The sequence below is a fragment of the Phyllobates terribilis genome, unplaced genomic scaffold (assembly GCF_046119375.1).
Source record: "Phyllobates terribilis strain yellow unplaced genomic scaffold, ASM4611937v1 Scaffold_3__8_contigs__length_932513732, whole genome shotgun sequence".
In the NCBI taxonomy this organism is placed as follows: Eukaryota; Metazoa; Chordata; class Amphibia; order Anura; family Dendrobatidae; genus Phyllobates; species Phyllobates terribilis.
The window spans coordinates 740,529,620-740,543,463 of NW_027362763.1; the positions used below are offsets into that span (position 1 = coordinate 740,529,620).

General features: G+C 45.3%; 1 protein-coding gene across 2 annotated transcripts in view; it reads left to right on the plus strand.

Annotated features, from left to right (window-relative positions):
- The window catches only part of B3GNT2 (UDP-GlcNAc:betaGal beta-1,3-N-acetylglucosaminyltransferase 2), a 263,579-nt gene that overhangs the window by 36,731 nt on the left and 213,004 nt on the right, over window positions 1-13,844 (plus strand). The gene's annotated exons all lie outside the window — the stretch shown is intronic.

Here is a 13,844-nt window from a genome sequence, read left to right on the forward strand (position 1 = left end):
CCACTCCTTTAAAGGGAATCTGTCAGTAGGAACAACCCTTCTAAGGCATCTATATGGGCATGTATGTCATAGGAAGCTGCAGAAAATGATACCTTTATCTGCGATCCGATGTTTTATTCCAGAGAAATCCACTTTTTTCTCTTTTGGTATACAGTACAGACCAAAAGTTTGGACACCTCATTTAAAGATTTTTCATGACTATGAAAATGGTACATTCACACTGAAGGCATCAAAACTATGAATTAACACATGTGGAATTATATACTTAACAAAAAAGTGTGAAACAACTGAAAATGTCTTATATTCTAGGTTCTTCAAAGTAGCCACCTTTTGCTTTGATGACTGCTTTGCACACTCTTGGCATTCTCTTGATGAGCTTCAAGAGGTAGTCACCGGAAATGTTTTTTACTTCACAGGTGTGCCCTGTCAGGTTTAGGAAGTGGGATTTTGTGCCTTATAAATGGGGTTGGGACCATCAGTTGTGTTGTGCAGAAGTCTGGTGGATACACAGCTGATAGTCCTACTGAATAGACTGTTAGCTGCTTTTTTCTTGCCATAATACAAATTCTAAGTAAAGAAAAACGAGTGGCCATCATTACTTTAAGAAATGAAGGTCAGTCAGTGTGAAAAATTGGGCAAACTTTGAAAGTGTCCCCAAGTGCAGTTGCAAAAACCATCAAGCGCTACAAAGAAACTGGCTCGCATGAGGACCGCCCCAGGAAAGGAAGACCAAGAGTCACCTCTGCTTCTGAGGATAACTTTATCCGAGTCACCAGCCTCAGAAATCGCAGGTTAACAGCAGCTCAGATTAGAGACCAGGTCAATGCCACACAGAGTTCTAGCAGCAGACACATCTCTTCAACAACTGTTAAGAGGAGACTGTGCAGCTGGCCTTCATGGTAAAATAGCTGCTAGGAAACCACTGCTAAGGACAGGCAACAAGCAGAAGAGACTGGTTTGAAATCTGTGCTTTGGTCTGATGAGTCCAAATTTGAGATCTTTGGTTCCAATCAGTGTGTCTTTGTGCTACGCAGAAAAGGTGAACGGATGGACTCTACATGCCTGGTTCCCACCATGACGCATAGAGGAGGAGATGTGATGGTGTGGGGGTGCTTTGCTGGTGGCACTGTTGGGGATTTATTCAAAATTGAAGGCATACTGAACCAGCATGGCTACCACAGCATCTTGCAGCGGCATGCTATTCCATCCGGTTTGCGTTTAGTTGGACCATCATTTATTTTTCAACAGGACAATGACCCCAAACACACCTCCAGGCTGTGTAAGGGCTATTTGACCAAGAAGGAGAGTGATGGGGTGCTACGCCAGATGACTTGGCCTCCACAGTCACCAGACCTGAACCCAATCGAGATGGTTTGGGGTGAGCTGGACCGCAGAGTGAAGGCAAAAGGGCCAACAAGTGCTAAGCATCTCTGGGAACTCCTTCAAGATTGTTGGAAGACCATTTCCGGTGACTACCTCCTTGAAGCTCATCAAGAGAATGCCAAGAGTGTGCACAGCAGTCATCAAAGCAAAAGGTGGCTACTTTGAAGAACCTAGAATATAAGACATATTTTCAGTTGTTTCACACTTTCTTGTTAAGTATATAATTCCACATGTGTTAATTCATAGTTTTAATGCCTTCAGTGTGAATGTACAATTTTCATAGTCATGAAAATACAGAAATTTCTTTAAATGAGAAGGTGTGTCCAAACTTTTGGTCTGTACTGTATGTATATGGAGACGGCCAGCTCCGCAAGTAAGTACTTCTGGCCGGCGGCCATCACCGATAACAGCTGCTCGGCATGGGGGTGCCGGGTGTCAGACCCCAGCCGATCTGACATTGATGATCTCTCCTTAGGATAGGTAATCAATGTAAAAGTAGTGGACAACCGCTTTAAATTAATGCAAGCTACAATAGTTTTACTTCCCATATTCGGTACAGACTTTGCGCCCATAACCATGTCAACTGTTCATAGCCATTTTTCTTTGGACCACATTTGGTCGGTACTATAACCGCCTTATATCTGGAACACCCTACTAGATCTGCCTTTTTTTTGGAGATTCTCTGACCCATTTGTCTAGACATTATTTAGCCCTTGTCAGCGTTGCTTGTCAGTTCTTTCTTTGCCTAATATATTGTTCCAATGCCTTTTACCTCACCTGTCAGTTATTTTAATAGTATAACTCAGGGGTCTCAAACACGCGGCCCGCGGGCCGCATGCGGCCCCTGAGGCTGCTTTATGCGGCCCGCAGGCACAGACCCCTTGACGATCCCGACCTGGTCCAGGAGGAGCCGCCGACAGCAGCGCTGAATTGCCACACAGACCGTCTCCCAGCACTGCATTTCCAATGCCAGCCGCTGGCCAATCAGAGGCCAGCAGCTGATATCTGCGTGTCGGCGCAGCGAGTATGACGTCATTGCCATATGCAGATGTCAGCTGCTGGCCTCTGATTGGCCGGCGGCTGACATTGAAAATGCTGTGCTGGGAGACAGTCTCTGTGCGGCAATGCAGCGCTGCTGTCGGCGGCTCCTCCTGGACCAGGTCGGGATCGTCAAGGGGTCGGACTCTGTGGTGCCTGCGGGCCACATCTGCAGGAAGGCCGCCGAGGGAACGGAGGACAGGTGAGAATCATCTTTTTTTTTTTTCTATTTTATGTGTGTGAAGAACAGCACATGGGGCACAGAGCCACAAGAGGGGACCTGGATGGGGCACATAGCCTCAAGATGGGGACCTGGATGGGGCACATAGCCACAAGATGGGGACCTGGATGGGGAACATTGCCACAGGATGGGGACCTGGATGGGGCACATAGCCCCAAGATGGGGACCTGGATGGGGCACATTAGTACAAGATGGGCGCCAGGATGGGGCACGTTGCCACAGGATGGGGACCTGGATGGGGCACAGAGCCACAAGATGGGGACCTGGATGGGGCACAGAGCCACAAGATGGGGACCTGGATGGGGCACATTAGTACAAGATGGGCGCCAGGATGGGGCACGTTGCCACAGGATGGGGACCTGGATGGGGCACGTTGCCACAAGATGGGGACCTGGATGGGGCACGTTGCCACAAGATGGGGACCTGGATGGGGCACGTTGCCACAAGATGGGGACCTGGATGGGGCACGTTGCCACAAGATGGGGACCTGGATGGGGCACGTTGCCACAAGATGGGGACCTGGAAGGGGCACAGAGCCACAAGATGGGGACCTGGATGGGGCACAGAGCCACAAGATGGGGACCTGGATGGGGCACAGAGCCACAAGATGGGGACCTGGATGGGGCACATTAGTACAAGATGGGCGCCAGGATGGGGAACGTTGCCACAGGATGGGGACCTGGATGGGGCACATTAGTACAAGATGTTTTCCATTATTACTATATGATGCTAATTGTAAGACAATATTACTGTATGTGGCCAATTGGGGGAAATAAAATTGTAAAAAAAATAAAATAAAGCATGAAAAAATATTGGGCACTAAAAATGCTGTTTTATATGTAAACTAAAGTAAACACAAAAAAGTGCACGTTTATTATCACCACATCCATAACGACCCAAGCCATAAAAAAATAAACACGGCAAAAATGTTCAAAAGGTGTATACAAAAAAAATGGTATCACTAAAAATGTCACATTGAACAAAGAATGCGGCCCCCCAAATTCAAATTTTTTCCATGTGCGGCCCATATACCCAGCCGAGTTTGAGACCCCTGGTATAACTGATCATTAGACGTAGAACATTACTGTGTAATGTTTTGTACCATCAATCTACATCTTTCTGAAGTTGCATAAGAATGGGTAATTGTCTCCCTGGAGAGTATGGCAGAAGTAGCACACCAATTTAGAGACTAAGTTACCCTCTCTGGAATAACGATGTTCCTTAGGGAAAGTTGACTGAAACTGCGTAGAATTTCAGGGAATCCTCAGTGGGAATATATGAAAATTGTTCTCCTCTACAAATAAGTAAATTGCTGCTGAAGTCCAAAATCTGTGGTTACCATTACTCAAGAAGTCCTAGAACATGACTTTGTTATTAGCTAGTGAGTCATCTATCTCTGATTACTTTTATTTTGGTGTTATGGACCTTATCAAGTAGGAATCCTTGAATGATTTCACATTGATCGTATATTACACTGTTCTTCGCTGTGTACAAGTCTGTGTATAAACCATATAATGTCAATATTTATTTATGGCCAGAACTGTATTTTTCAGGGCAACATTGCCTTTTTAACCCCTTAACTTAGAAGTCTTCTTACACTTTCTCTGTTGTAACTTAAATTGAGCACCAGTTCTTAAATAATTGTGTATTTATAGGTCAGTCGCCACATTCCACTTTTGAAAAGTTATTCTATATGCTTCTTGGGAGGCATAAAAAACAAAACAAGAGTTGGGGTGAGGGGAAATTCATCCAAGTTTTTACACAAGAAAACTGTAAAATATTAAGTTGTGCACAATTTTTGCGACTTGCTGTTTTCACTCCAGTTAGAAGTGGCTCTCAGAAAATCTATAGATAATGTATAGTCAGAGCCTGGTGTGGACGGGGCAGCTTTCTCCGCTCTGCTGCATTGCTAAATCTGTAAACTTTGTGGTAAATCTGTTGCACCCAGTAAACTAATTGATGCATCTTTGGATTCAGCTTTTTTGTCTAAATCATGCTGCTCTCAGATTAGGAAGTAAAAACCTGCTGATAGATTCCCTTTAATTCTGCGCCTGGATGCAGAGGTGCTCAGCAGAATACGAACTACAGGAATGCATATGGCCTACTGTAAAATTTGGTAGGGGAGAGGTAATGGTACTTTGCTGTTTCATAAAACATTGCTGCACGTTGTATCCATTTTTTATGCAGTCAGTATTAGGCTGTGTGCCCATGATGCAGAAATGAAGCAGAAAATTTCTGCATCTCCCTGGCAGAAAAAACGCATGCAGATTGTGCATGTGCTTTTCCTGCCAAATACATGCGGATTTGAAGCTTATTCACATGCTTTTCTGCATGCGGATTGACAAGCACTTTCCAGGCGATTTTAGCATCACTCGGAAAGTGCTTGACAACTAGGTCATACTATATAAATCCATGCAAACAGCATGGATTTATATAGTGTGACCGTAAGAATGTTTAAAAAAAAAACCTATACTTACCTTCTGATGGCCCAGCGTGTGTTGCTGCGCTCCTTCCTGGCTGCCAGCTGATCGCGGGACACTGCACTGAAGGGCCTGCGGTCACATGACTGTGACGTCACCGCAGGTCCTTCAGTCCTGCCCGCAAGCACAGGGAAGGAGACCGGGAGCCGTCGGAAGGTGAATATAATCTTTTTTTTTTTTTTATTAATTTTATTATTTTTTTTTTTACAGGTACATTGGTAGCCAGGTCTGGATGAGAGTCTCCTCTTCTCCAAACCCGGGTACCATCTGCACATTGAAACGCATATAATCCGTGAGTACAAATGTACTGACACGGATTATGTGTCTCAATGCACGTCAATGGCGGCGATTACGCCACGCTTCCGCAAAATTAATGAACATGCTGCGGATTTTTGAGCGCAGCATAAACGCTGCGGAAAAATCCGCAGCATGGGCATTGACAGTGCAGCTTGTCATTGGGGACCATGGGGGGCGGATTACTATGCGTTTTTGAAGCGTTCATGCTGTGGAAATTCCGCAACATAAACGCTTGCAAAACGCATCGTGGGCACTCAGCCTTAACGCTACTCTGTTTTCCATTACATACACAATAGAATGTTTACTAAGATAGACCTATTATTTACTTGTATTAAAGCACCACTCCAGGGTTTGTTTTTTTAAGTTCTCTGACCCTAGTATTATATTTACCAACTGTCATCTTCAGCTGTTCCTTGTGCCGCCATCTTGTGACTGCAATATCTGCCTGACCGGAAGTGAGAGGTAACGGTCAAACTCTGTCAATATAAATCTTCATAGATCTCTCATGAGTCTCGTTCTGGCTGTCAGACTAACATTGAGAAGTGACTTCCGGCTTGCGCAGCAAACGCCAGTGTGATCTGGCAGGTCACAAACAGCAGAAGATGACCGGAGCGGCGCCTGGAACAGATGAAGACTGTGGCTGACGCGTATGATACTAGGGGCAGGGACCTTAAATTAGCAGCCCCACTCCAATGGTAGATTTAAAAAAAACAAAACAAAACAAAAAAAAACGCTGGAATGGTGCTTTAAAGTAGATTTCTAATTGAAAACAAGAAGAAACTCAATGTGTCTTTTCTTTATTCCACCACCTCTTAAACTTTATTGCTTATCCACCACCTTCACAGTAACTGGGGCGAGATCTACCTGTTACCACACTGGCGCGCACAGACAGAAAGGGGCCCCTGTGCGAGACAAAGATACTGTATGGGTCCTTTGCTGTCCAATAGATCATCTAATTGCACAATGCCACCAGCTTTGGAGGTAGAAATGGGCCCCCTTACCTCATGGGCCCCTGTGCAGCTGCACATGTTGCACCAATGATATGTTTGCCCCTGGGTTAACATCCATTTCTATTTGTTCTGTGGTTATATGTGAGCAAACTGTTTTATATTGAGGCTTTCTTATTTGTAGTTCTCCTATGCATATATTCACCTCCAAATTCTCCCACTATTTGTATTTTTATGCTAGCCTATCTTCAGCCCAATTGCTACCCAGATTACATCATTACTCTTATTTTGTCTATTTATTTTACTCGCTTATATAGCGCCATTCATACCACAGCGCTTTACGGTAGTCATCCCTGTCCCATTGGGGCATACAAGCTAAATTCCCTATTACACTTATCTTTAGAGTGTGGGATGAAAGTGGAGTACTCTGAAGAAATCCACGCAAACACGGGAAGCCATTTCTCACAAGTTTCGCTGCTTATCTTTACAGCTCTGAAGGAAAAAAGGAGGGGAGATCTCACCGTACTGTATCATTGCATGCCTGTGTCCATCTCGATGAGTGCCTTATCCGGAGCTGCTGATCCGCAGAGTACTGCCAACATGTGGATATTTTAACTTATTTGATATGAAATAAAGTCCTAATAATTTTTACCTGGAGGGGCCTTTTCTATCTTCTCAGCTCATAAGAGTAGAGACTACTGAAAATTACTAAATCTATCTATATGGGAATAAATCTAAATATTTATTTTCTATATATTATCTATTTTATAGTCCCATAAAATCATCCAGTTTCCTCACTGGCCATTAAAGCAGTCACAATATGCTTTAATAAGCTTAGCTGTATAGATTAGGACAGAATGAGCAGAATAATGTCGTCATTATTAGAGGGTGTATGTGGTAATGATCGCTGTGTTGTACTGCTGGGGGTCTAATTAAGACAGAAAAGCATGCACACCCTGCTGTGCTGTCTATAAAAACAATACAGGATGAAAATGTATCTCCAGTATGGCTGCCGCCAGGAAAGTCTACAAGAAAATACAAAGTGCACATTATTATCTGTTATATAGACTTACATTGAAATTATAATGCACAAAAAACATTCCTTTGCATTTGTGGTAAAATATGTTTGCAAAAAAAAAACTCCCTTCTACTTTTATTTCACTAGTATAAAACTGTCTTGAATCATAAGCAATAAGTCGGGAACTCTCCTGAAGGCCAAAGGTTGGATGGGTTCTTAATACTGAGAGTTTTTTCTGTTTGTTTAACTCATGTCCCATTCTTCCCTTTTCTTTTACAATTTTTGGTTATTGTTTAGTGATGAGCGAGCACTAAATTGCTCGGGTACTCGTTGCTCTGGTCGAGCAAATTGGAATACTCGGGTGCTCGACCCGAGCAACGAGCCCAATGTAAGTCTATGGGAAACTCGAGCATTTTTCAGGCTGTGCCCCCCGGCGGTCTCCAGAGGGCCTAAATATTGTCCAAATCGATGGGAACAGTGCTCAAATGACATGGGAACAACATGGGGAAGACCCCTGGAAGCATTTCTGACTCCCAGGTCACTGCTGTCAACAACGTTGTCAGAGTATTACGCCACTTTTACAGACTCACAATAAAACATACAAAAACAAAATGGATTTTCCTTGGAAATATATTAAGGAACATTCTTTCCAGTGTAATGACTTGAATATAAGGCCAAATAAATAACCAAAACCAAAAATTATTTTCCACACCTTGGGCTATGTTTACACGTAGTGTTTTTGATGCGTTATTTCACTTTTGCATTGCTTTCAACCTTGACAAATGCATTCACTGGGAAATGTAATTTTAACATCTTACAACCTTATCTGGCCATGTGGTGTGTGACACATCATCAGACACATGCATACAGTGCTGAAAAGACATGGGAACAGCATGGTGAAGACCTCTGGAAGCATTTCTGACTCCCAGGTCACTGCCTAAAAGTGTGCCCATCATAAGTGATCCTTGGCGCATGCGAAGATGCCTCCCGCCATGCACCTGTTGTCACAGACTTGCAACAATCACCATCCACGTCTTGTCCCAGTGCAGTGTTCAGTTGTCCCTACCCCATTCCTTGGAATGCAAGCGCAAGTATGCAGCCAGCCACCCACCCACCCACAGGCTGCAATACTATACTGACAATTTTTTGACAGCTGCTTGCACTTGAAATGTGGCCTTTTAGGCTCGTGGAGGTGGAAGCTTTTTATAACCTCATGCCAGCTGCGGCCGGGTGTCCATACTCAGTCCCCAGCCGCCACTGTTTCTCCCGGTGTCGTCTCCGCCTTCCACAAGCACAGGTCCCACAACATTACCCATGCCCTCCCCAGTGCACTTACTGGGAAGGACCGCCTAACCACAAACACGTGGACAGGTGAATGTGGCCAGGGACGGTACGGAGCCAGTCCACAGCTTTTTTTGCTGAGTTGTATTTCACCACAGCCATATTCTTTAGCTTGGTGAAAGGACTTGGGAAACCATATCTACCCAGCTGTCATTTCTCCCAGGAAGTCCTCTAAAGCTGGTTTCACTTGAAATGTGGCCTTTTAGGCTCGTGGAGGCGGAAGCTCTTCATAAACTCATGCCGGCGGCGGCCGGCTGTCCATACTTGGTCCCCAGCCGCCACTATTTCTCCCGGTATCGTCTCCGCCTTCCACAAGCACAGGTCCCACAACATTACCCGTGCCCTACCCAGTGCACTTACTGGGAAGGACCACCTAATCACAAACACGTGGACTGGTGAATGTGGCCAGGGACAGTACGGAGCCAGTCCACAGCTTTTTTTGCTGAGAGTTGTATTTAGCTCGGTGAAAGGACTGGCATAGAGGGAAACCGTATCTACCCTGTGTGTCATTTCTCCCAGGAAGTACTCTAATGCTGCTTGTTGCAGAAGCAATGGCAGCCTGTCCAACATCAACTCGCACTTGTCGGTGGTGCTTTGACACACAAACATTTTTCTTTGTGCATTTAATTTCATGAATACAGAGTTGGACAATGGCCTGATCGGCAATGCGGTTTAAAAAATAACATGCATAAGCATGTCATATCCACATTAAAATAGCAGCCATAGAGTGTCCGGAAACCTTCCCCCACACTTTTCTCAGCCAGGGCTGCTTCTCGGCGGGGTTGGACGGGCCCACCAGAGAACCGGAGACTCCTATGGTGGGCATTGGCTTCTCCTTCAGGAGAGTTCATAATGCCGAGGTTAGGCCATGATGATGATAGAGGCCACCATCTGCTTAGTTTTCTGTTACTTGGAATGCAAGCGCAAGTATGCAGCCAGCCACCCACCCACAGGTCGCAACACTAAACTGCCAGATTTCTGGGCAGCTGCTTGCACTTGAAATATGGCCTTTTAGGCTCGTGGAGGTGGAAGCTTTTTACAACCTCATGCCAGCGGCGGCCGGGTGTCCATACTCAGTCCCCAGCCGCCACTGTTTCTCCCAGAGTCGTCTCTGCCTTCCACAAGCACGGGTCCCACAACATTACCCGTGCACTTACTGGGAAGGACCGCCTAAGCACAAACACGTGGACAGGTGAATATGGCCAGGGACGGTACGGAGCCAGTCCACAGCTTTTTTTTGCTGAGTTGTATTTCACCACAGCCATATTCTTTAGCTTGGTGAAAGGACTTGGGAAACCATATCTACCCAGCTGTCATTTCTCCCAGGAAGTTTTCTAAAGCTGGTTTCACTTGAAATGTGGCCTTTTAGGCTCGTGGAGGCAGAAGCTTTTCACAACCTCATGCTGGCGGCTGGGTCCATACTGGGTCCATACTCTGTCCCCAGCCGCCATTATTTTTCCCGGTATCGTCTCCGCCTTCCACAAGCACGGGTCCCACAACATTACCCGTGCCCTCCACAGTGCACTTACTGGGAAGGACCGCCTACCCACAAACACGTGGACAGGTGAACGGTACAGAGCCAGTCCTCAGCTTTTTTTGCTGAGAGTTGTATTTAGCTCGGTGAAAGGACTGGCATAGAGGGAAACCGTATCTACTCTGGGTGTCATTTCTCCATCACCAGGTTCTGCCCATTGTCACATACTACCATGCCTGGCTGTATGTTCAGCGGTGAGAGCCACATATCAGGCTGCTGTGTTACAGCTTTCAACAACTCTGCAGCGCTGGGCGGTTTGTCATTTAAGAATTAAGCATGTTATCTGCAGCACAGTCTGTTGCCGCTTGGCCAAGGCAGTGCTGCAGTGCTGTCAGCTTGTTACTGATGTGGTCATTTCGGAGATGGAGGAGGAGGTGCAGGAGCTGACCAATGTGATTACATTGAGGTTAAATTGGTAACGCTGTTTTTTTATACTAAAGAAAGATCCTATTGTTTTGGTTTTCTACGTTATTTTTTAAGACAAATGCATTCACTGGGAAATGTCATTTTAACATTTTACAACCTTATCTGGCAATGTGGTGTGTGACATATCATCAGACACATCCTGTTTTATTTATGATGGAGGGACTCTGAAAGTCATAAAGCCTATTTTTATAGGGCCATCAGACGGCCTTTACTATTCTTAAAAGGCCAGCAGTCGGCCCTCGCTATTGTTAGAGAGCCATCAGCCGGCTATGCTTTGTTGTTCTTATTATTAACAAGTGGGTCTCCTATACTGTTATTGCGTATCCAGTGACTGCAAGGGCTGCCAAAAATTTGGACGCAACCCAATACCCCTTTGAAGAGACATAGAGGAGGGTCTCAGAAAAAAAAATGTTCCCATTATAAAGGAGCGGGTTTCCTATAGTGGTAATGCCCATGCTGTGACTGCAAGGGCTGCCAAAATTTGGGAAAAAACCCACTAAGAATTTAAAGACACATAGAGCAGAAGAAAGGAGAGAGTCTGCTGCTATACAGTTATAGGGTATGCAGTGAGTCCAACGGCTGAACAATTTTAGGTAAAACCCCACTAAAAATTTAAAGACACATAGATCAGGGCCACAGTAACAAGTACGACATGTTACGTTTAGAAAGGAGAGAGTCTGCTATACAGTTATAGGGTATGCAGTGAGTCCAAAGGCTGACCAATTTTAGGAAAAACCCCACTAAGAATTTAAAGACACATGGAGCAGGGCCACAGTAATGACAAATTCCCATTAGAAAGGAGAGAGTCTGCTATACAGTTATAGGGTATGCAGTGAGTCCAACGGCTGACCAATTTTGGGAAAAACCCCACTAAGAATTTAAAGACACATAGAGCAGGGCCACAGTAACGACAAATTCCCGTAAGAAAGGAGAAAGTCTGCTATACAGTTATAGGGTAGGCAGTGAGTCCGAAGGCTGACCAATTTTAGGAAAAACCCCACTAAGAATTTAAAGACACACAAAGCAGGGCCTCAGTAACAAGTACGACATGTTCCCATTAGAAAGGAGAGGGTCTGTTATACAGTTATAGGGTATGCAGTAAGTCCAACGGCTGAACTATTTTAGGAAAAGCCCCACTAAGAATTTAAAGACACATAGAGCAGAGCCACAGTAACGACAAATTAGCATTAGAAAGGAGAGAGTCTGCTATACAGTTATAGGGTAGGCAGTGAGTCCAAAGGCTGACCAATTTTAAGAAAAACCCCACTAAGAATTTAAAGACACATAGAGCAGGGCCACATTAATGACAAATTCCCATAAGAAAGGAGAGCGTCCGCTATACAGTTATAGGGTATGCAGTGAGCTCAAAGGCTGACCAAATTTAGGAAAAACCCCACTAAGAATTTAAAGACACACAGAGCAGGGCCATAGTAACAAGTACGACATGTTCCCATTAGAAAGGAGAGAGTCTGCTATAGAGTTATAGGGTATGCAGTGAGTCCAACGGCTGACCAATTTTAGGAAAAACCCCACTTAGAATTTAAAGACACATAAAGCAGGGCCACAGTAACGACAATTCCCATTAGAAAGGAGAGAGTCTCCCATAGTGTTGACCTATGCAGTGAATGCAAGGGCTGCCAAAAATTTGGAGGCACTTCAATGCCCTTTGGAAGAGACTTGGAGGAGGGCCTCATAATAAAATGTTTCCATTAGAAAGGAGCGGGCCTCCTATACTTGTAATGCCCATGCACTAAGTGTATGGGCTGACAAACATTTACCCCTGGGGGGTATACATGAACATACTGTATAAAAATTTTTTTTACAGGCATCATAAACACCCTTTAAAAAAATTATGTGGGTGTTGCATCATGGATCACTGTCACCCTGGTGATATGGTGGTGGAGGATGAGGAGGAGGACAAGAGCAAATAGCCAAAATCAGGAAGCGTATACCCATGTGTGGGTGTGAAGAGGTGCATAGGAAAAAAGACACTGGATTTGAGTTTATGTTACTCTCCTATCATTCGATGGTGTTGAGAAGTCTGGCCCAATCCAGCCCTTGTTCATTTTTATAAGAGTCAGCCTGTCAGAATTTTCAGTTGACAGGCGGATGCGCTTATCAGTTATAATTCCACCAGCGGCACTAAAAACCCGCTCTGATAAAACGCTGGTGGCAGGGCAGGCCAGGACCTCCAAGGCATAGAGAGCCAGTTTATGCCACGTATCCAGCTTGGATACCCAATAATTATAAGGCACAGAGGAATCAGGGAGGACGTTGGTACGGTGGGCAAGGTACTCCCTCAGCATCTTCCAAAACTTTGCACTCCTTGTGAGAGTACCCCGTGCCTCAGGCCCTGTGCGATGGGAGGGTCTGAGAAAACTCTCCCAGAACTTTGACAGTGTTCCCCTGCCTCTGCTGGATTGGAGTTGTGTCTCTCTCGCCTGTACTCCTTGGTTGTCCAACGAAGTGTGCCCTCTGCCGCCAGCGTTTTCAGATGGGAATTTTTTTAATAGTTCCGCAACAAGGGCCTTCTGGTACAGCCCCATTTTTGTAGACCTGTGCACCTCAGGAATAAGAGATATAAAGTTCTCCTTGTAGCGTGGGTCTAGAACTGTCACCAACCAGTAATGACTGTCACCCAAAATTTTGAGAACGCGAGTGTCATGGGAAAGGCAGCGTAACATGAACTCAGCCATGCGTACCAGACTACTAACAGGCAAGACTTCTGTGTACTCACCAAGAGGATGACTGACCATGCTCTCCTCCTCCTCCTCTCTGTCCTCTGGCCATCCATGCTGAACAGACGGTATGACAGTTGTGCAGGTAGTACCGTCTATAGTGCAGGAAACTAGCTCCTGTCCTTCTTCCTCCTCCTCCTCTTCCTCATTGTCACCCAATACACGTTGGGATGAGATGAGGCTTGGCTGTGTGTAATCACCCTGTATGGTTCCTTGCTCCATCTCATCGTGCTCCGCCTGCAATGCATCCTTTTTGATTGTGAGCAGAGAGCGTTTCAGAACACAGAGAAGCTTGATGGTGACACTAATTATGGTGTCATCACCGCTCACCATCTTGGTGGAGTCCTCAAAGTTTTGGAGGATGGTACATATGTCTGACATCCATGTCCACTCCTGAGGTC